At 40.6% G+C, this 21,924-nt stretch overlaps 1 protein-coding gene across 1 annotated transcript in view; it reads right to left on the bottom strand.

Moving 5' to 3' along the window:
• The window catches only part of TM9SF4 (transmembrane 9 superfamily member 4), a 53,576-nt gene that overhangs the window by 31,175 nt on the left and 477 nt on the right, over positions 1-21,924 (bottom strand). The gene's annotated exons all lie outside the window — the stretch shown is intronic.

Here is a 21,924-nt window from a genome sequence, read left to right as displayed (position 1 = left end):
TGCATTTTTACCACTAGTCTAAGGGTCTGAGTTTGGTGCACTTTTTGTAGATACATAGCTTAGTCAAAGTCTTTTTTTTTTTTTTTTAAGATTTTATTTATTTTTGAGAGAGAACAAGCATGAGTGGGGGGAGGGGCAGAGGGAGACGTAGGCTCCCCGCTGAGCAGGGAGCCCCACACAGGGCTCGATCCCAGGACCCTGGTATCATGACCTGAGCCAAAGGCAGGTGCTTAACCGACTGAGCCACCCAGGTGCCCCCAAAAAGACATTTAATTTTAAAATAAACTTAGGGCGCCTGGGTGGCTCAGTTGGTTAAGCGACTGCCTTCGGTTCAGGTCATGATCCTGGAGTCCAGGGATCGAGTCCCACATCGGGCTCCATGCTCAGCAGGGAGTCTGCTTCTCCCTCTGACCCTCTTCCCTCTCGTGCTCTCTGTCTCTCATTCTCTCTCTCTCAAATAAATAAATAAAATCTTTAAAAATAAATAAATAAAATAAATTTAAATTTACAGAAGAGCTGCAAAGGTACTGTGAGATTTCCCATATACTCTTCACTCAGTTTCCTCTAATGTTAACATCTTACATAACTACAAGCAGGCAAGGCTTTTAAAAAAATAATTAGCTTGAAAACATTTTTGAAAAAGTAGCACATACACAGTCAATAATTCAAACACAGTACAAATGGGTGTACCGTGAAAGATAAATCTTCCTCCCACTTGAGTTCCCCATGGACAACTGCTATCAGCAGTTCCTTGAAAATCCCTCTAGAGACATTTTACTCATTCACAAAGGGAAGGGCTTAGTAGTAGTATGGGTGTGCCTTGAATACAACAACAAACAGAATTTATTCTTTCTGTGATGGAAAGCCTTCTGACTGTGGGCTGGCTGCAGCATCTGATTTCCTCTCGATCGGATAGTTTCCTCCATTTGACCTGTTGTCAGAGATTCTGGCCCTCCCTCCCTGGAACCCTGTGCTAGGCCTCACTGGTCAGGCTTTAGAAATATTAGTGCTTCCAGCGAGAGAAATGAGCCCTGTCCTCTTTGTACATAAAGTCCAGTCAACTACAAGGAAAACAAACCCTACGGTACTGGCATAAACTGCCACATAATGTTTGTTTTGTTTTTTAAAAACTACACAACAACGCAACTCTGAATTTTTGAAAAATGATGCAGAAAACAGATAATCCTCATACAAAGATACGATCAACAAACCACAGATCAATTGATCTTAGGGGAAGGATCAACAGGTGAAAAATGGCAAAGGATATTTCCTTAACGTGCTACAATCTCTGAATAAGTTGGCAACCAAAAGCAATTCAGAAGTTCGGTTTAGAATTAATGACTGCATCAAAACGACACTCAGTTTTAGATATTAAAATGTCACGGTTTTGATATTCTCATATGGCTAGAGGAATAATTAGAACACTTCTGGGGGAGCAATTTAGCACTCTATCAAACCACCCCCCAAAGTGTATACTCTGACCCTGTAATTCTACTTTCAGACATGTTAAGAAAAATATGGCAAATATCCCAAAATGTACACAAAAGGATGTTCACCACAGCATTATCTAAAATAGTGAAATCAGGGGCACCGGGATGGCTCAGTCAGTTAAGCGACAGACTCTTGGTTTTAGCTCAGGGCAGTATCCCAGGGTTGTGAGATTAAGCCCTGCGTTGGGCTCTGCTATCAGTGCAGTCTGCTTGAGATTCTCTCTCTCTTCCTCTCCCTCTGCCCCTCCCTCCCCCTTCACATATGGACATGCACACTTTCTTGTCCTCTAAAAATAAAATAATAATAGTAAAATAAAAATTAATAAACAAGGGGTGCCTGGGTGGCTCAGTTGTTAGGCGTCTGCCTTCGGCTTAGGTCATGATCCCAGGGTTCTGGGATCGAGCCCTACATCGGGCTCCCTGCTCCGCGGGAAGCCTGCTTCTCCCTCTCCCACTCCCCCTGCTTGTGTTCCCTCTCTCGCTGTGTTTCTCTCTGTCAAATAAATAAATAAAATCTTAAAAAAAAATTAATAAAATAGTGAAATCATTCACTACTTTTAATAGTAAAATATCCAATATTGGTGGAATGGGTTAAATTATGGTCTATTCACTTACCCATTTAAGTACTCATTAAAAAGGAAATATATATATTTTTTAAAGATTTTATTTATTCGAGAGAGAGAGAGAGCGCGCGAGAGAAAGCATGAGCAGGGTGTGGGGAGAAGAAGCAGGTTCCCCAGTGAGCAGGGAGACTGATGCGGGGCTCGATCCCAGGTCCCCAGGATCATGACCTGAGCCGAAGGCAGACACTTAACCAACTGAGCCACCCAGGCGCCCCTAAAAAGGAAATATTTCTTGAGTAGGAATGTTTAAGCTTTAGAGTTAAGTAGAAAAAGCAGCGGATAGAACACTGCATAGCAGGATCTCCTCCCCCCCTTTAAAAAAAGTTATCTTTGAGAAAATGTTTAGCAGGCAAAATGGGTTATTTGAGTGATGGACTTTCTTCCTTTCTGTATATCTCTATATTCTATTTTTTCTTAGGGGATTATAAAGCATTTATATCACTTAAGGAAAATAACAGAATAAATCAGGGAAAAAAAATCACCACTCTAAACACCTAGGTTACAGTAATTCTAGCTCAGTATGGAAGGCCCCCCACCTGCTGGCCCTGAGATACCTTTCCATCAGCACCTTCCACCTTTTCCTTCTAAGCCTTCAAGAAGATCCCAAGATTGTCCTGGCCCTTGGTGCACAGACTTGGTCAGGTGAGGCTGTCTTCAAGCCTCTGCTCAAGCTGTTTTTGACACCTGCCCTCACCTTATTCAAGTTTACCTACGCTTGAAGGTCCAATGGAAATGTTTCTTTCTTCAAGAAACCCCTCAGATCTCCACAAGGGGAATTATTCTTTTCCTTTCTTTCCAAGGCACCTTGTAAATATCTCTATGGTGTCACTAGAGGAAGAGATGGAAACTACCCCATACCCAACTGAACTTTCACAACTATATGTGTTCAAGGATTAGTGCTTAAGTTAGTTGGCACATATTTAAATATGCACTTGTCTAAGGCACTGCTATAGTACATTTCATGTTAAATGATGGTCATCTAAGTTTCTGCCATCTCTCCACCTCCACTAATTGCTTGTCTAGCTTTGTTAGGGGAGTACTCAAACAAATTAATAATAAGCACCAACCAACCTTTGATCTATAAAAATATAAAACCATCCACTCACATAAGATTGACTGCTATGGTTTGTTTGTTTAGTAAGCACTACATCTAATATGGGGCTGGACTTCATGACCCTGAGATCAAGAGTCACATGTTACACTGACTAAGCCAGCCAGGTGCCCCTGAATACTTTGGTTCTTAATCTTTGCTGTATCCCCTTGAGAATGATTTTTTTTAATCCTCAAATTTAAGGAGTTCTTGATACCTCCCACCTTTCTACCTCCAAGGACCTAGTCTGAGACTCCCTGAGAACATCTATTACCCCTATACCATATCTGTACATCTAAGATAGTGGTTCTCAACCCTGATGCATATTAGAATAACCTGGAGGGTAAGTGGATTAAATTCCCAACCCAAACTCATAGAGTGGCTGAATGGATACAAAAATAAGATCCTGTGATATGTTGTCTACAAGAAACTCACTTTAGATCTAAAGACACACATGAGCTGAAGATGAAGGTTTAGAAGAAGATATTCCACGTGGTAACCAAAGAAGATATTCCAAGTGGTAAACAAAAGAAAGCAGGGGTGGCTAAACTTCTAACAGACAAAATAGACTTTCAGTTAAAAACTGTATCTAGGGGATGTCTGGGTGGCTCAGTCCATTTGGGTGTCTGCCTTCGGCTCAGGTCATGATCCCAGGGTCCTGGGATCAAGTCCCGCATTGCTCAGCAGGAAGCCTCCTCCTCCCTCTGCTTGCTGCCCACCCCTGCTTGGCGCGCGCTCTCTCTCTGACAAATAAATAAATGAAATCTAAAAAAAAAACTGTGTCTAGAAACAGAGACGGTCATTATATAATGACAAAACAGTCAATTCAACAGGAAGATATGAGTTATAAATATATACATACCCAACATCAGAGCACCTAAATGTATAAAGCAAATACTGACAGATCTGAAGGGAGAAATTGACAGCAACACAGTAATAGTAGGGGACTTCAATATCCCACTTAAAATAATGGCTTGAACATCCAGACAGAAGATCAACAAACAGCTGGCTCAAAAAAACTACAGACCAAATGGACTCAACAAACATATATGGAACCTTCCACCTGATAGCAGAAGAATACACATTCTTCTCAGGTGCACACAGAACATTCTCCAGGACAGATGACATGGTAGTAGGTTCACAAAATAAGTCTTAACAAATTTAAGAAGACCAAAATCATTCCATGTATCTTTTCTGACTGCAATGGAATAAAGCTAGAAATCAATAACAAAAAATGGCAAATAGGCAAATATGTGAAAATTAAACAACACACTCTGAACAATCATTGGGTCAAAGAGGAAATCAAACAAGAATTTAAAAGTACCTCAGACAAAAGAAATAAAAATATACTAAAACTTACAGAATGCCACAAAAGCAGTACTGGGAGTAAACAACTACATTAAAAAAAAAAAATCCCCAAAAACCTAACTGAACACCTCAAGAATCCAGAAAAATAACAAGTGAAGCCCAAAGTTTGCAGAAGAAAGGAAATAAAGATGAAGCAGAAATAAATAAAAAGGAGAGTTTATTTTATTTATTTATTTTTTAAAAGGAGAATTTTAAAAATAGAAAAAAACCCCTACAACAGAGGTAAGTTGGTTTTTTTGAAAAGATAAAAATCAACAAACGAAACAAAACGAAATTTAACAGCACCGAGAGAAAAAAAGAGGGAAGAAGGCTCAAATAAAATCAGAAATGAAAGAGGAGACATTATAACAGGTGCCTCAGAATTAAAAAGTATTATAAACAAGTATACACCAACAAATTAGGTAACTTAGAAGAAATGGGTAAATTCCTAGAAACACATATAACCTCCCAAAATGGAATCAAGAAGAAACAGAAAACCGAAACAGACCAATAAAAAAGGGGTACTGAATCAGTAATCTAAGACCTCCCTTCACAGGTGAATTCTCCCAAATGTTCAATGAAGAACTAACATTAGGGCGCCTGGGTGGCTCAGTTGGTTAAGCGACTGCCTTCGGCTCAGGTCATGATCCTGGAGTCCCGGGATCGAGTCCCGCATCGGGCTTCCTGCTCAGCAGGGAGTCTGCTTCTCCCTCTGACCCTCTTCCCTCTCGTGCTTTCTATCTCTCATTCTCTCTCTCTCTCAAATAAATAAATAAAATCTTTAAAAAAAAAAAAAGAACTAACATTAATTCTTCTTAAACTCTTCCAAAAATAGAAGAGGGAATACTTCCAAACTCTTCTTAGGCGGTGAGCATCACCTTGATACCAAAACCAGACAAAGATACCATGAGAAAACTATAGGCCAATATCCTTGATGAACACAGATGCAAAAATTCTCAGTAAAATACTAGCAAGCTGAATTTAACAGCACATTAAAAGAAGCACACACCAAAATCAAGTGGGATTTATCCCTGGGATGCAAGGATGGTTCAACATATGCATATCAATCAGTGTGATACACCACATGAATAAAATGAAAGAAAAAAACACATGATCATCTCTATAGACACAGTAAATGAATATGACAAAGTTCAACATCCATTCATGATTTAAATTCTCAACATAAAAGGTACAAAAGGAACTTACCTCAACACAATAAAGACCTTATATGAAAAGCCCACAGTTGATATCGTTATTTCTAGCTAATCAAAAATTTTCCCCTCCCAGAAAGCCAGACACCAGACCTTTTTGCCTTACGTGATTTGAAGCCAGGGCAGAGGATTACAATCTCCTATAGTCATCAAGCCAATTAAATCTAAGAAGTTACTCCAGCTCTACCTTCTTGTGAAACAGAATTCTCCAATCTTAGCAGAGAGATGCTGCCCTGGACAGCTGAAGGGCTCCCTGACAGCTTAGGTTGCAGAGATTAAAAGCAAATCCTGAAAGACTCCAACAGGCTTCTGTTCCAAAGTCTCAAACCAATAGCATGAGTATACACACAAAAACCAAAAACAAACAAAAAGACACAACAATGAGGGTAATACTGACCCTGGTGGAAAACAACAAAAAGCAACAAGAAGCCAGAGTCACTGAGCACCAGCCAAGTAAGTACAAGTCACTGTGGCACACAGTCCTTTCCATTTTTTTTAATTTAATTAAATTTAATTATGTTATGTTCGTCACCATACAGTATATCATTCGTTTTTGATGCAGTGTTCCGTGATTCATTGTTTGCATATAACACCCAGTTTCCATGCAATACGTGCCCTCCTTAATACCCATCACCAGGCTAACCCACCCCCCCACCTCCCTCCCCTCTAAAACCCTCAGTTTCTCAGAGTCCATAGTCTCTCATGGTTTGTCTCCCCCCCCGATTTCCTCCCTTTCTCCTAATGTCCTCCCTGCTATTCCTTATGTTCCACAAATAAGTGAAACCATATGATAATTGACTTTCTCTGCTTGACTTATTTCACTTAGTATAATCTCCTCCAGTCCCATCCATGTTGATGCAAAAGTTGGGTATTCACCCTTTCTGATGGCTGAGTAATATTCCATTGTATATATGGACCACATTTTCTTTATCCATTCATCTGTTGAAGGGCATCTCGGCTCTTTCCAGTTTGGCTATTGTGGACATTACTGCTATGAACATTGGGGTGTATATGGCCCTTCTTTTCACTACATCTGTATTTTTGGAGTAAATACCCAGTAGTGCAATTGCTGGGTCATAGGGTAGCTCTATTTTTAATTTTTGAGGAACCTCCACACTGTTTTCCAAAGTGGCTGTACCAATTTGCATTCCCACCCAGTGTAAGAGGGTTCCCCTTTCTCCACAACCTCTCCAACAAACGTTTGAAACAACAAAGTTTCTTGCCTTGTCAATTTTTGCCATTCTAACTGGTGTAAGGTGGTATCTCAATGTGGTTTTGATTTGAATTTCCCTAATGGCTAATGATGATGAACATTTTCTCATGTGTTTGTTAGCCATTTGTATGTCTTCTTTTGAGGAGTGTCTGTTTATGTCTTCTGCCCATTTTTTGACTGGATTATTTGTTTTTTGGGGTGTTGAGTTTGAGAAGTTCTTTACAGATCTTGGAAATCAGCGCTTTGTCTGTAGTGTCATTTGCAAATATCTTCTCCCATTCTGTGGGTTGCCTCTTTGTTTTGTTGACTGTTTCCTTTGCTGTGCAGAAGCTTTTTATCTTGATGAAGTCCCAAAAGTTTATTTTCGCTTTTGTTTCACCTGCCTTTGGAGATGTATCTTGAAAGAAGTTGCTGTGGCCAAGGTCGAAGAGGTTACTGCCTACGTTCTCCTCTACGATTTTGATAGATTCCTGTCTCACATTGAGGTCTTTCATTCATTTTGAGCCTATCTTTGTGTATGGTGTTAGAGAATGGTCGAGTTTCATTCTTCTATATATAGCTGCCCAATTATCCCAGCACCATTTATTAAAAAGACTGTCTTTTTTCCATTGCATATTTTTTCCTTTGTCGAAGATTATTTGACCATAGAGTTGAGGGTCCATATCTAGGCTCTCTATTCTGTTCCATTGGTCTGTATCCTGTTTTTGTGCCAGGACCATGCTGTCTTGGTGATCACTGCTTTGTAATATAGCTTGAAATCCGGCAACGTGATGCCCCCAGCTTTGTTTTTCTTTTTCAACATTTCCTTGGCGATTCAGGGTCTTTTCTGATTCCATACAATTTTTAGGATTGTTTGTTCCAGCACTTTGAAAAATGTCATTGGAATTTTGATTGGGAGAGCACTGAAGGTATAGATTGCTCTGGGCAGCATAGACATTTTAACAATGTTTATTCTTCCGATCCATAAGCATGGAATGTTTTTCCATCTTTTTGTGTCTTCTTCAATTTCTTTCATGAGTGTTCTGTAGTTCGTATAGATTCTTTACCTCTTTGGTTAGGTTTATTCCAAGATATCATGGTTTTTGGCGCTACTGTAAATGAAATCGATTCTCTAATTTCTCTTTCTACAGTTACATTGTTAGTGTATAAGAAAGCAACTGATTTCTGTGCATTGATTTTGTATCCTGCCATACTGCTGAATTGCTGTACGAGTTCTAGTAATTTGGGGGTGGAGTCTTTTGGGTTTTCCACATAACGTATCATGTCATCTGCAAAGAGAGAGTTTGACTTCTTTGACAATTTGAATTACCTTTTATTTCTTTTTGTTGTCTGATTGCTGTTGCTAGGACTTCTAATACTATGTTGAACAACAGTGGCGAGAGTGGGCATCCTTGTCATGTTTCTGATCTTGAGGGAAAGGCTCTCAGCTTTTCCCCATTGAAGACGATACTCGCTGTGGGTTTTTCATAGATGGATTTTATGAAATTGAGGAATGTTCCCTTTATCCCTATACTCTGAAGAGCTTTAATCAGGAAAGGATGCTGTATTTTGTCAAATGTTTTTCCTGCATCAATTGAGAGGACCATATGGTTCTTCTCTCTCCTCTTATTAGTGTGTTCTGTCACATGGATTGATTTGCGAATGTTGAACCACCCTTGCATCCCAGGGATAAATCCCACTTGGTCATGGTGGATGATCCTTTTAATGTACTGTTGGATCCTATTAGCCAGGATTTTGTTGAGAATTTTGGAATCCATATTCATCAGGGATATTGGTCTGAAATTCTCCTTTTTGATAGGGTCTTTGCCTGGTTTGGGGATCAAGGTAATGCTGGCTTCACAGAGTGAGTCTGGAAGCTTTCCTTCTGTTTCTACTTTTTGAAACAGCTTCAGGAGAACAGTCCTTTGCATTTACGAGTCCCTACTTTGTGCCAAGTTACAAAGGCTGACTTGCACCTTTCCCACAGTTGACTGCTAGTTAACCGGAGACCCAGAGATTAAATAACTTGCCCAAGGTCAGAGGCAGAGGAACAGGTATGCTCTCTTCAGGCAGGTGAGCTGCATTAAAAGATGATGAGCATGTAATGATGATCCTGATAACAATGGAAGCTAACATTGACTGAATGATGATTATGTTCTACTAAATACTAAAATATAGAGCTATCCAAACTGGTACTGGAGAAGTCAGAAAAGACTTAAACATACAAACTGAAATAGAAGTGTGAGGAGCAAATACAGATATACTTTTAAATATTTTATTTTATTTATTTTTTAGAGAAGGGGGAGACAGAGAGAGAGAGAGAGCGAGAGAAAATCTCAAGCAGGCCCCACACCCAGTGCAGAGCCTGACGCAGGGCTCAATTTCACAGCTGAGATTGGACCTGAGCCAAAATCAAGAGTCAGATGCTTAACTGACTGAGCCACCCAGGCACCCCAATACAGATATACTTTTAAACAATCTTGACATGGCAAGTTTCCTAAGAATGAAACAAAACCCAGAAACTATAAAGAAAAAGGATACATAGGAAGAAGGAAGAAAAATTTAAAAATATATACATCATAGACAAAGAAAAACACAATTTGGGTAAAAATATTTACCACATACCTGACAAAGGACTATTCTTTCGGTATACAAAGAGCTCTTATAAACCAATCAAGGACAAATAACCCAAAAGAATATGAATGGGCAGTTAAAAAAAAGAGTTCAAAAGGCCAAACACAAAAAGATGGTAAACATCATTCATAATTTAAAAAATGCAAATCAAAATAATGGCATCTGATTTTTTTACCTATTAGAGTCACAAAGCTTTAAAAAATCTGAACATAACTAGCTATAGGTAAACTGGTACAGTGTTTGGGGAGGGCAACTTAGCCCTCTTTCCTTAAATGGAAGGTAGAACTATTTTCGAAGGACTGCCAACGTAAGTTATAAAGTATAAAATAAGATGCACAGCAGCGTGTGTATAGTATAAGCTCATTTATCTAAAAAAAATTTTTTTAAACCTGTACCAAAGCCAAAGACATCACAAGAAAAGGAAACTTACAAATAGCCCTCATGAACACAGATGGAAAAAATCCTTAATAAAATATTAGCAAATCATATCCAGCAATATATGAAAAGGTTTATACATCATGACCAAGTGGGGTTTACCCCAGAAATGCAAGGTTGGCTCAATATCTGAAAATCAATGTAATATACCATATAAAGGACAAAACCACACAATCTTCACAAAGAAAAAACACTTGAAAAAATCCAACAGATATTCATGATAAAATCTCCCAACAAATTAAGAATAGAAAGGAACTTCCTCAATCAGATAAAGAGCAGCTACGAAAAACCCACAGCCAACACCATACTTAATGGTGAAAGACAAATGCTTCCTCCTAAGATGACTGACAAGGCAAAGATGTCCACTTTTGCCATTTCTATTCAACATTGTGCTATATAAATGCAAATAATATTCACTGAAGCAAATAATTAATTAAAGGCATCCATACTGAAAAGAAGTAAAGGAGCTTTTATTGTAGATCACATATCTTGTATTTAGAAAATCCTACGGAAACCCAAAACAACTACTAGAACTAATAAAGTGAGTAAGGTCGGAAACTACAAGATCAACATACAAAAATTAACTGTACTTCCACATACTAGCAACAAACAAACCCAAAATGAAATTTTAAAACTACCTCCATTTATAATACCTTCAAAAAGAGTAAGATATTTAGGAATAAATTTTTTTAAACATACATTTATTTATTCTAGAGACAGAGTGTGCACACAAGCAGGGGGAGGGGCAGAAGGAAAGGGAGAGAATTTCAAGCAGGCTCCGACTCCCTGCTGAGCGCAGAGCCTGATGCAGGGCTTGATCTCACCACCCTGAGATCAGACGTGAGCAGAAATCCAGAGTTGGGTGCTTAACCGACTGAGCCATCAAGGTGCCCCAGGAATAAATTTCTTTTAAAAGACTTGTATACCGAAAATTACAAAACATTCTAAGTAACTGGAGAGACATTCCATTTTCATGGACTGAAAGACTCAATATTGAGAGGATGGCAATTCTTCCCAAACTGATCTACAGATTCGAGGCAATCCCTATCAAAATCCCAGCAGGCTTTTTTATAGAAACTGACAAGTCAACCCTAAAATTATTTGGAAACACAAAGGACCCAGAACATCCAAAACAATGTTTAAGAATAACAAATTCTAAGCTTATTTCATTTCTAAGCTTATTATAAAGCTACAGTAATCAAGACGGTGTGGTAAGGATATGCATAAAGATCAATGGAAATTCAAAGTCCAGAAATAAATCCATATGTTTATAGTAAATTGATTTTCAACAAGTTGCCAAGGCAATTCAATAATGAATGGATAGTCTTTTCAACAAATGACTCTTGACATATGGGTAGCTGCATGTAAAAGGAACCTCACACCATACACAGAAATTAACTCAACATGTATCTTAGACCTGAATAGACAAGCAAAAACTATAAAACTTCTAGAAGAATAGTTATGAAACAATCTTTGTGACATTGAGTTAGGCAAAGATGTCTTAGATACAACACCAATAGCACAATCTATATTTAAAAAATTGATAAAATTGATTTCATCAAAATTTAAAACTTTTACACTTTAAAAGATATCATTAAGAAAATGGAAGACATGGACCTAGAGGGTATTATGCTAAGTGACGTAAGTCAAACAATAACAAATATCATATGATTGCACTTATATGTAGAATCTAAACAACAAAACAAACAAATAAACAAGACAGAAACAAACTCTAAATATAGAGAACAAACCAATGGTTGCCAGAGGAGGTGGGATAGGGGGATGAGCAAAACAGGTGAAGGGGATTAAGAGGTACAAACTTCCAGCTATAACATAAGCAAGTCTAGGGGCGCCTGGGTGGCTCAGTTGGTTAAGTCTCCCTGCTTCAGGCGCTCTGCTCAGTGGGGAGCCTGCTTCTCCCTCTTCCTCTGCCTGCCACTCCCCCTGCTTGTGTGCACATGCTCTCTCTAATAAATAAATAAAACCTTAAAAAAAAAAGTCATGAGGATGTAAAGTACAGCAAAGGAAATACAGTCAAAAATACTGTAATATTATAATATCTTTGTATGGTGACAGAGGGTAAATACACTTACAAAGGTATGCATTTTGTAATGTATATAAAATATCATATTGTACAACTGAAACTAATATATTGTATGTCAATTATACTTCAATTTTTTTAAATTAAAAAAAAATGAAAAGCCACAGACTAGAAGAAAAATCTTTGTAAATCACATATCTGATAGAGAACTTGTATCCAGAATACATAAAAAATTCTTACAACTTAATGATAAAACAATCCAATTTAAAAAACTGGCAAAAGATCTGTATACACATTTTACCAAAGAAGATATACAACTGGCTAATAAGCACATGAGATGATGTTCAATATCACTTGTCATTAGGGAATTGCAAACTAAAACCACAATGAGGCACACCACACATCCATGAGAATGGCCAACCTCAAAGACACAGACAATAGCAAGTGTGGACAAAGATGGACAAACTGGAACCCTCATATATTGATGGGAACATAAAATGGTACAGCCATGGGAAAGTTTGGCAGTATCTTTAAAAAATTCAACAGAAACTTACCACACTACCCGGCAATTCCAATCCTAGGCATTTACCCAAGAGAAGAGGAAACAGTTGTCCATACAAAGACTTGTACATGAATGCTCCTAATAGCTTTGATCAACTGGTGAAGGGGGAAACAAAATGCAGTACAGCCATGCAATGGAATAGTATTCAGCAATAAAAAGAAGTGAACTACCAATTCCTGTTACACCACTGACAAATCCCATAAATGTAATGCCAAGTTCATGAAGCCAGATGCAAAAGTCTATATGGTGTATGATTCCACTTAAGTGAAATGCCCAAGAAAGGCAAATCTAGAGACAGAAAGATCAGTGGTTGGCCGGTGTGGGAGCAGGGACTGACTCCAAGTGTCAATCCCTCGGCTGTAAGGGAACCTGATGGGGTGACAAAAATGTTCTAAACTTTGTGTTATTGTGATGATGACTGAATAGGTCTATACATTCACTAAAATTGAATGAACTATATTCATTGAACTACACACTTAAAATCAGTCATTTGAATGATAAATTAATGAACTACATTATTTGTAATATTCAGTTCATAAACTGAATGAACTATATTCATTCAACTATACACTTAAAATCAGTCATTTTATGGTGTTAAATGACACCTTTATAAACCTGAAGGAAAAAAATAACCAGCTCAAGGGAGGACTTGTCACAGATGAAACAAATCTGGCAATTTAATGGTAATTCTTGAAGCTGGGTGATGGGTTATGGGGATTCCTTATACTATTTCTTCTACTTTTGTACATGTTGAGCATTTTTTATAATAAAAAGTATTTTTAAACAGACATTTCATGTGTACAAAAATGTTCTAGGGAAAAAAACTTTTCAATCAATGACTACATACCTCTGATGAATGCCTGGGGGCAGCGGGGTGACTTTCATTTCTTTTATAGCTTTTTTATTCTTTTTCCATGTACATGGATCACTCATATTCAAAATAAATATTTACATTTTAAGAAAGGGAAGGAGATGGCTGCCTCTGAAAATACTTGGGGAAATTCCCCTGAAAATGTACAGAAAATGGAAGCTATAAGGTAAGAACAAAGCAGGGGGGATTCTGGCAAGATGTGAGTAACCAGTGCTCATTTCGGTAGCACACACACTAAAACTGGAATGATAAAGATTCGCACGGCCCCCGGGCACAGACGTGTGAGTAACCAGACAAGATCAGTAATCCTTAACTGTAGGGAGAGTACTGCAGACCCCTCTGAGCATCTTATAAGTCACCAGATGAAAGGTACAGCACAGGGAATATAGTCAAGGATATTGTAACAATGTTGTATGGTGACAGATGGTAGTTACACTTGTTTAAGCATAGGTTTAGAGCTGCTGAATCAAGTTGTTGAATCACTATGTTGTGTGCCTGAAACTAATACAACATTGTGTGTCAACTATCCTTCAACTAAAGAAAAAAGTGCTATAGACCCTGTTCCCAGAAAAAACACTCCAAACACAACCTGATGTATGATTCCAGGAGGATCAAGGACCTAGAATTTCATGGGCCCCAGACAAGACCCTTGTACTGGTTACCATTTAAACCTCTTTGTGACTCTTTCACTTCATTATCTCTGCAGCCCAGACAGCCTGATAGAGGATGCTGGACCCATAGTTCATTTCTGTAAGGAAGGTGGAGAGTAGCAAAATACCTGCTTCTTGGGAAATTCCTTTGTATCTTCCTTTAATTTTCAATTGATCATCATAGGAACTTCCATGTGAAGTTCAGCCTGAAAAGCCAATTAAGTATTTAGCAAATGCCTGTTCAGAGCCAAGAAAAGGAATGGCAGTGCTAACATGTGAACCAGCTCATTCAACATTTTGCTTCACTTGGTTTCTAAGTCACGAGACAGCAAAGGCAGCATGTCAAGAAGCAAGGTGATAGCAATCTAGAAGCCCTTCATGCTGTAATCTAACACCCCATCACTGGCAAAGATATGGGTGACCTGGAAAGTTATAAAGCTCAAGAGACCCAAGAATCAAGGCCTTGCCCTCCCGATGTATTTTATTCTTGGGGGGCTGGGCATGCAGAAAAAAACTCTCCCAAGAGCCCAGTGAAGAACTGCTAGAACTAAAAAGTACCCCTCACTTCCTAAAATTTGCTCCACCCAGTTTGAAAGGTGTGAACAATGAACTTCTTCCAAAAAAAGAAGAAGAAGAAGAAAAAAAAGAAGTTTCATCCTGTGAACTAAAAATTAGTTCATTCGCTCACATTTCTCTGTGGCCAGAAGTTAACCTTTTCTCTTCTGGAGCCCCCTGCCTTGCAGTCTTCTTTCCCATAAATAGCATCACCTAGTGATTGACTCTGGCCTGTCTGTGGACAGCCTCTCTGGCCCCTGGTTCCTATCCCATACATTTCCTGCCATAAAAGCAGCACCGTCCTTTTTTTTTTTTTTTAAAGATTTTATTTATTTAATTGACAGAGAGAGAGAGAGAGAGAGACAGCGAGAGAGGGAACACACGCAGGGGGAGTGGGAGAGGGAGAAGCAGGCTTCCCGCTGAGCAGGGAGCCCAATGTGGGACTCGATGCCAGGACCCTGGGATCATGACCTGAGCCGAAGGCAGTCGCTTAACCAACTGAGCCACCCAGGCGCCCCAAAGCAGCACCTTCCTGAACAGTAAGCTAGATTCTTCTATTTCCTTCTCAAAGATACAGTCACCATTTTAAGATCATGTAGTAACTGCTCCCCAGATTAAGAAAAAAAGAGAGGAAAAAAAAAAAGAAAGAAAAAGGCTGTGGGGCACAGTTTGCCAACAGTTAACTGAAATCGATTACCCAATCAGCTAGAGCTCCCCAAGAATTCAACCACACATGCAAGATGGCTAATGACAGCTCAGGACCACTTACCAAGCAGCCCCCATGGAGCTAAAGAACTCACAGAGGGGAAAAAAAAGAAAAAGAAAGAAAAAAAGAACTAAATTAGCCACAGGAGGCTCTGAAAATGTAGCCTTTATTTCAGAGCCCAGAGATACAGAGTTGCCGTTGAGCACAGCTACATAGAAAGACTGCAAACTGCTCTTTGGGAGTAGGAAAAAATGGGCAGCCAGCTGTGGAAATCCAAGTGAAAGAGCTACCCTCACCAAGCAATGGACAACCCGATCTAAACCTTGAGGCCAGAAAGGGCAGAAATAAAACACAAGAACTGTACTGACCTTCCCTCTCCCCTTTGGGCATTTATAAAAGAATGCTCAATTAGTTGAAGCAACCAGCTTAAATGGTTCGCCTCTGGAAGACTTCAAACCTTGGAACAGAAAAATTAGAGAGCTCTCTTTGTGCCAGGAGCTCTCATCTCATATTTCATTTAATAATCACAACAATCCTTTGAGGACAGTGTCACCCCTCACTTTAAAAGTAAGGAAACCGATTCAGTATGGGATAATAAAAAGTTCTGAAGATGGATGGTGGTGAGGGTTGCACAACACTGTGAATGTAATTAATGCCACCGATCGTACACTTCAAAAACTTCAAATGACACCTTTTATTATATTTATGTTACCACACACGCACAAAGATTTCTAAAACGGTTAACTGCGGTTAAAAAAAAAAAAAAAAAAAAGCTTGTCCAAAGGTATTAAATCAATCACAGGTCCTTAGACCAAGCCTTAGTTTCTTCACCTGTAAAATGGGCTTTCGTAAGGATCCCATGGAATATTGGATGGGCATATGGTTTATCAACTGAAATATATCGTGTGAGTAGAACCTTTTCCCTTGAAGTCAGGTCACACAGGGGATTACCACACACCTTTTATAGTTTTTGAATCAGAATGTCAGAGTAGGAAACACTTTATAGAGCGATGATCTTATTCAGGGGTTGCAAATTCAAACACATAGCAGGACCATGCAAGTGACCTAAGTAGTGAGACCGCTCCGGAGTGATACAGGAGAGTGCCGAGACAGGAAGTGATGAGCTGGGCCCTGTGTGGAGCATGCCTCTGACAGGGAATCTGGGCCCAAATTCTCAAGAGAAAATGAAAACCTAGCTTTTAAATGTGAAATATTCCCAATTAAATGTTGGCAACCAACTCAAAAACTTTTAAGTCTGGTGCCAGTCAAAAGCAAAGCAAAGCAAAGCAAACCAACGCACCCCAAATCAAGTCCATGTGAAGATGTGGTCCACGGGACTGCCAAATTTACAACATCTGATGTACCATGAGTAGAAACTGAGGCTCAGAGATGGTAAGTGACTTGCCAGGGTACCCAAACTCCCTTCTAAACTGGCTTAAGAATTCAGTTCCAACTTGTGCTTTGATTTTGTTTTTTAAGAACTGCTAGGAGCACTTAGCATACCCACTGAATACAAAACCTGGGGACTTCAGATAGTGGGAGGCCTGTTAGTTTAATGCTCAGGCATAGGTGAGAAATCATGTTAGGAAGGCAGAGAAGGAAGCAATGAAGAGGACTGAGATGGAAGTCCTGGGTGTCCCCAACAGTGCCCCATTTGGGAAACACTAGTGTCAGCAAATGGTTCAGGGATCAAAGCAGGTTGGGGGGTGGTAGGTGGCTATCATTCTTCTGTGGCCAGATGGCCCTGCTCATCCTGGCTCCTTCCCACCTTCCTGCCAGTGCCCAGAGATCAAAACTCGACCTTCTCCAACATTCTGCGACCCGTTTCTTTAATGCCAAGATCAAAGGGGAACTTTTGTCCAAGTTGTAAAAGAGAAACCAAGAGGCAACTTAATGTTGTCTCAGCCTTCTCTGTACTTCCTGAGAGGATGAAGGCACTCCTTTAAAGGGACTGCTCGGAGAAACACATCTGACCCAGGGCCTGATGTTGGCCCCTTGGCTCCAAGGACACAGTGGCTCCTGCAGAATTCATGCCAGGTAGGGCAACTGGAGATCAAAGAGACAGCACAACCAACAGACAGCAGCCTGGAAAGACTACAGAAACTATGATCATGGAAAACAAACAAACTTAAATTTGACTATTCTAAACTACAGAATTTTCAACCTGAAATTTTGCAACCATCAAGTCCAAACCTTCATTTCATATGTCATCCATGGCTACAGACCAAAAAAGCCGAAGTGATCTGCCCCAGGCCACAGGGTAGGTCAGTGTCAGTGCTGGGGCTAAGCCCGAGACTTCTGACTCTGGCTCTAGGCCTCCATCCTCCATGGGCTGATCCCAATCCACGCTGGAGGCCCAGACAAGACTGCAACTTCACACACATGGGACCGGTGGCAGAGTGCAGGCCTCTACGGTCCAGACTTTGCCATGAGATACAGTGCCTATTTCTTTCTTCTGACTGGGGCTGCGGGGCTTGCCTAGCACGGCCTCCATCTGCTCAAGTGAACCTTGTGGCCATTCAGCCCATTCCCCTGCCTCCAGACTGGATCAGAGCACTGTCAACTCACCTAGCAATTCTAAACTAGGTACGTGCCCAAGAAAACGGAAAATGTGTTCCCATAGAAACACATATGTGCACATAAATGTTCACAGTGACATTCACAACCACCAGAAAGTAGAAAAAAAAAAAATCCCAGAGTCCATCAACGGATGAAGGGCTAAACAAAATGTGGTGTATCCGCACAATGGAATATTATTCGGCCATAAAAAGGAATGAAGTACTGACACTTGCTACAACATGAACTTTGAAAACGTTATGCTGTCTTAAAAAAAAAAAAAAAGCCAGATACAAAACACCACATACTCTATGATTCCAGTTATATGAAATGTCCAAAATAGGCAAATCTTATATAGACAGAAAGTAGATAAGTGGTTGCCAGGGACTGAGGAGAGTGGGGAGTGGGAAGTCACAGCTAATGGGTTTCTTTTTGGGTGATGAAATGTTCTAGAAGTGAATGGTGGTGAAGATTGCACAACTTTGTGAATATATGAAAAACCACTATAGTGTCTACTTCAAAAGGGCAAATTTTAGAGTATATGAATTATATCCAATAAAGAAAGGAAAAAGATAAAACCCAGACAGTATGGACAATGATAGATGTGAGAGAAGCACAGTTTTATTCTCCAAATGGAGGTTTCCAGACTCCTGCGATGCCTACAAATGTACTCAGAGGACACTTTCCAAGTTCCACCAAAATAATATTCCCCAGAGCATATGCCATATGCTCAGTATTTCCATAAAGAATGAGATATGAGCCTGCCTCTCACCTAAGATCCAGGTGGATCAACTCAGTATCCTGTAACTTTATGAAGTCATCTAAATCCAGGGTAGGAGGAAAGCAGGAAAAGTAGAGAGAACTTCTGCTGACACCAGCTAAATCTCCTGCTATGGTGGGAGAAGTGTTGCCCTGCAGGTTTAGGAAACACCCACTGTGCTAACACACCTGAGAGGAGGCAGCCCAAGCCCCGGGGAAGAAGAGCCGTTCACTAAGAAAAGCGAGGGAGAGAAAAGCCAATAAAATACCTCTAGAAACCCATAGCCCTTTCTTTTTCAAAGATTTTATTTATTTATTTATTTGAGATAGAGCGAGAGAGCGAGCGAGGAGGAGCCAGGGGGGAGCTACAGGCAGAAGGACCAGGGTTCGATCCCAGGATCCTAGGGATCGTGATGGGATCATGACCTGAACCAAAGGCAGACGCTTAACCGACTGAGCCACCCAGGCGCCCCCTAACTTTCAAAACCTAAAAGACAAACAAAAAACCTAGCCTGTTCCCACGGTCACTGAATCCACTAGCTTAATTCCTCTTTGGTTGTATGAATTGCCACAGAAACTCATATACTCCAAAGCAGATCCACACCCCCCCTTCCCCACCGGTTGTGAAACTTAATGTATACAAGGGTGTGGGGACTGTTCTGACTTCCTGTAATAAAGTGCTTGACACAGCCCAAACTCAAGTCTATCTGTGACCCCACTTTGCCTGTTACACAAATCCCTCTGTAATAAATTCACTTCCATGCATTTTCACTATTGCATCAAACATAAAGTTTCTCGTGTGCATCCTTTAAACTGGCCTCTGTGAGTCACTATACATTACATCCTCAGTTTCTTAACATCAGTTACTGTATCCACCATGAAAGCACACAGGACAAGACTCCCATGTGACATGATATACACTGAATCACTGTGCTTTCCACTCAGCTTACAATAAAATCCCAACTCCTCTTCATGGTTTTTTGCAGGCTGAAAGCACACCGGCTCCCCTAGTGTAATGTTCTGAAGGGTAGGAAGGGGAAGCACCCTAAAAGAACAGTCTGTTTCAACATGCAGCCCATAGACTGCAAACTGTAGACTACAATCCACTGCAATTATAGGCAGGCTTTTAGAAACACAGCTGCTCCTGCCTCTCTCCAGTTTCATCTTGTATCAATCCTTCCCACCTTCACCCCTTCACCATACTTCAGTCCCTCCAGCCTTCTGTGTTCCTCTAATATACCAAGCTCTTTCCCATGTTGGTCCTTTACACTTGCAATTTCCTTTGCCAGGAACACTCTTTGCCTTGCTGGTTCCTTCTTGTCAGTGGGGTCTCAACTCATGTCAACTCTGAAAAGACTTCTCTGACCATTTATTTTTTTATTTTTATTTTTTTTAAAGATTTTATTTATTTATTTGACAGAGAGAGACACAGCGAGAGAAGGAACACAAGCAGGGGGAGCGGGAGAGGGAGAAGCAGGCTTCCCGCGGAGCAAGGAGCCCGATGTGGGGCTCGATCCCAGGACCCTGGGATCATGACCTGAGCCGAAGGCAGACGCTTAACGACTGAGCCACCCAGGCGCCCCTTCTCTGACCATTTAATCCAAAGTAGTCGTGTCACCCCATCACTCTCAATCACTATCACTTCGCCCCTTGCTGTCTTCACAGCATTTACCACTATCTGACATTATCTTGTTCATCTACTTGTTGGCTTGTTCACTGCCTGTCTCCTCAAGACTAGAAGAGCCCCACAACGGTGGGCAACTTAACCCTCTACTTCACAACAACATTCCTAGGTCTTGGCACAGGGCAGGCATTGTGTATTTGTTGATTAAATCAATGTGTGCCAGAAATATGTACTGCTAACTTATTACCTCTTAAAAACCTTTGAACGGGGCAGGAATTACCCAGTGCAATGCTATAAATGCCACTTTATTGAAGTTTTTCCCTATGGCAAGGGAGGTGTGACTTTTCCTGTTACATTCTTATACCATGCTTGTTCTGAATGTGGTCCAGAAAAAAATTTGGTTTTGACATCTCACTCACTCATGGTTTAAATCGAAGTCTGAGACTTCGATTCCCTGAGAAATCAGGGAAGGCTGGGAAATCTTGTACCTGACCTCAGGTTCTAAATAAGGAATCCCTCGTTAAACAAAAAGGAGGTTATCTGTTGGTTAACAGAAGGAGGGAAGCTCATTGTCAGCCAATAACCTACCCTTGTTTAGAGAAAGCCAACACCAAAGAATTTAAACAAGAATCTGCCTTTGCTAAAGTCAAACGTCACCTCCTTTTTTCCTGGGTTTTCCTTTGCATTCACTCCTAGGATGAAATTATCTGCAGAGGAAGCAACATACAGAAGACCTAGAAAATCACTCTGGACAAAGTGACTTCAATTCTGGTTTTGGTCTCTTGACAAGCAGAATGCGAGCTGAGCTTCTGGGAGAAAGGCCACTCCTTCATAGGTCTACTTCCAGGGTTCTGTACAGGAACCAGTAAGTTCTGACCCACTTTCCAGGCACAGTTCTTTCACCTGCACCCTTATCCACATACAGCCTTCATCTTAACGAGCTCCATTCTAACCAACTTTTTCCCTAAAGGGTTGTGTGGTCCTGCAGGGGCACCCAAGGGGGAGGCAGCCAGACAAGGCTAGTAGAGTGTTTTTCAAAACATAGTTCACAGATCACCTGCATCATAATCACTGGAGTGCTTATAAAAGTGCAGATTCCTGGGCATCACCTAGACCTACTGAATTAGAACTTTGGGAGTGGGGCTCAGGAACCTGCATTTTTAACATGCCTCCCCCAACACACCCCGAGTCTTATGCACGGTGAAGTCTGAGAACCAATGGGATAAAAGCTCCCCAGGAGAGAGGCAGACAGTTGATTTAGAGAAGACCGCATAAATGTTTAGGAAGGGTCTGGAAATAGAAAATGGAGGAGAGCGGTTGTAAGGGCATGCTCCGGGGTAGCGGCAGTCAAGACCTGTGCGCGGTGGGAACAGTTACTGAAGGTGGACATGAGGACAGGGCTCTGGAAAGGATCTGAGACGGGCCTTGGGCTGGGCGGCTGGTCCGTGGTGAGGTCGCATCCGCGGACTGGTCAGGACAGAGGGGAGGAGGAAGGCGGAGAGCAAAGTCTGGACGTAAGGAGGAGGAGCGAGGGTGGGAATAGGGGGATCTTCGGAGAGATCCAGGCTGGGAAGTGAA

The sequence above is a fragment of the Eumetopias jubatus genome, unplaced genomic scaffold (assembly GCF_037043125.1).
Source record: "Eumetopias jubatus isolate StellerSeaLion01/CBP00866 unplaced genomic scaffold, mEumJub1_p1.0 scaffold_9, whole genome shotgun sequence".
NCBI lineage: Eukaryota > Metazoa > Chordata > Mammalia > Carnivora > Otariidae > Eumetopias > Eumetopias jubatus.
This window is presented reverse-complemented; position numbering and strand designations above follow the sequence as displayed.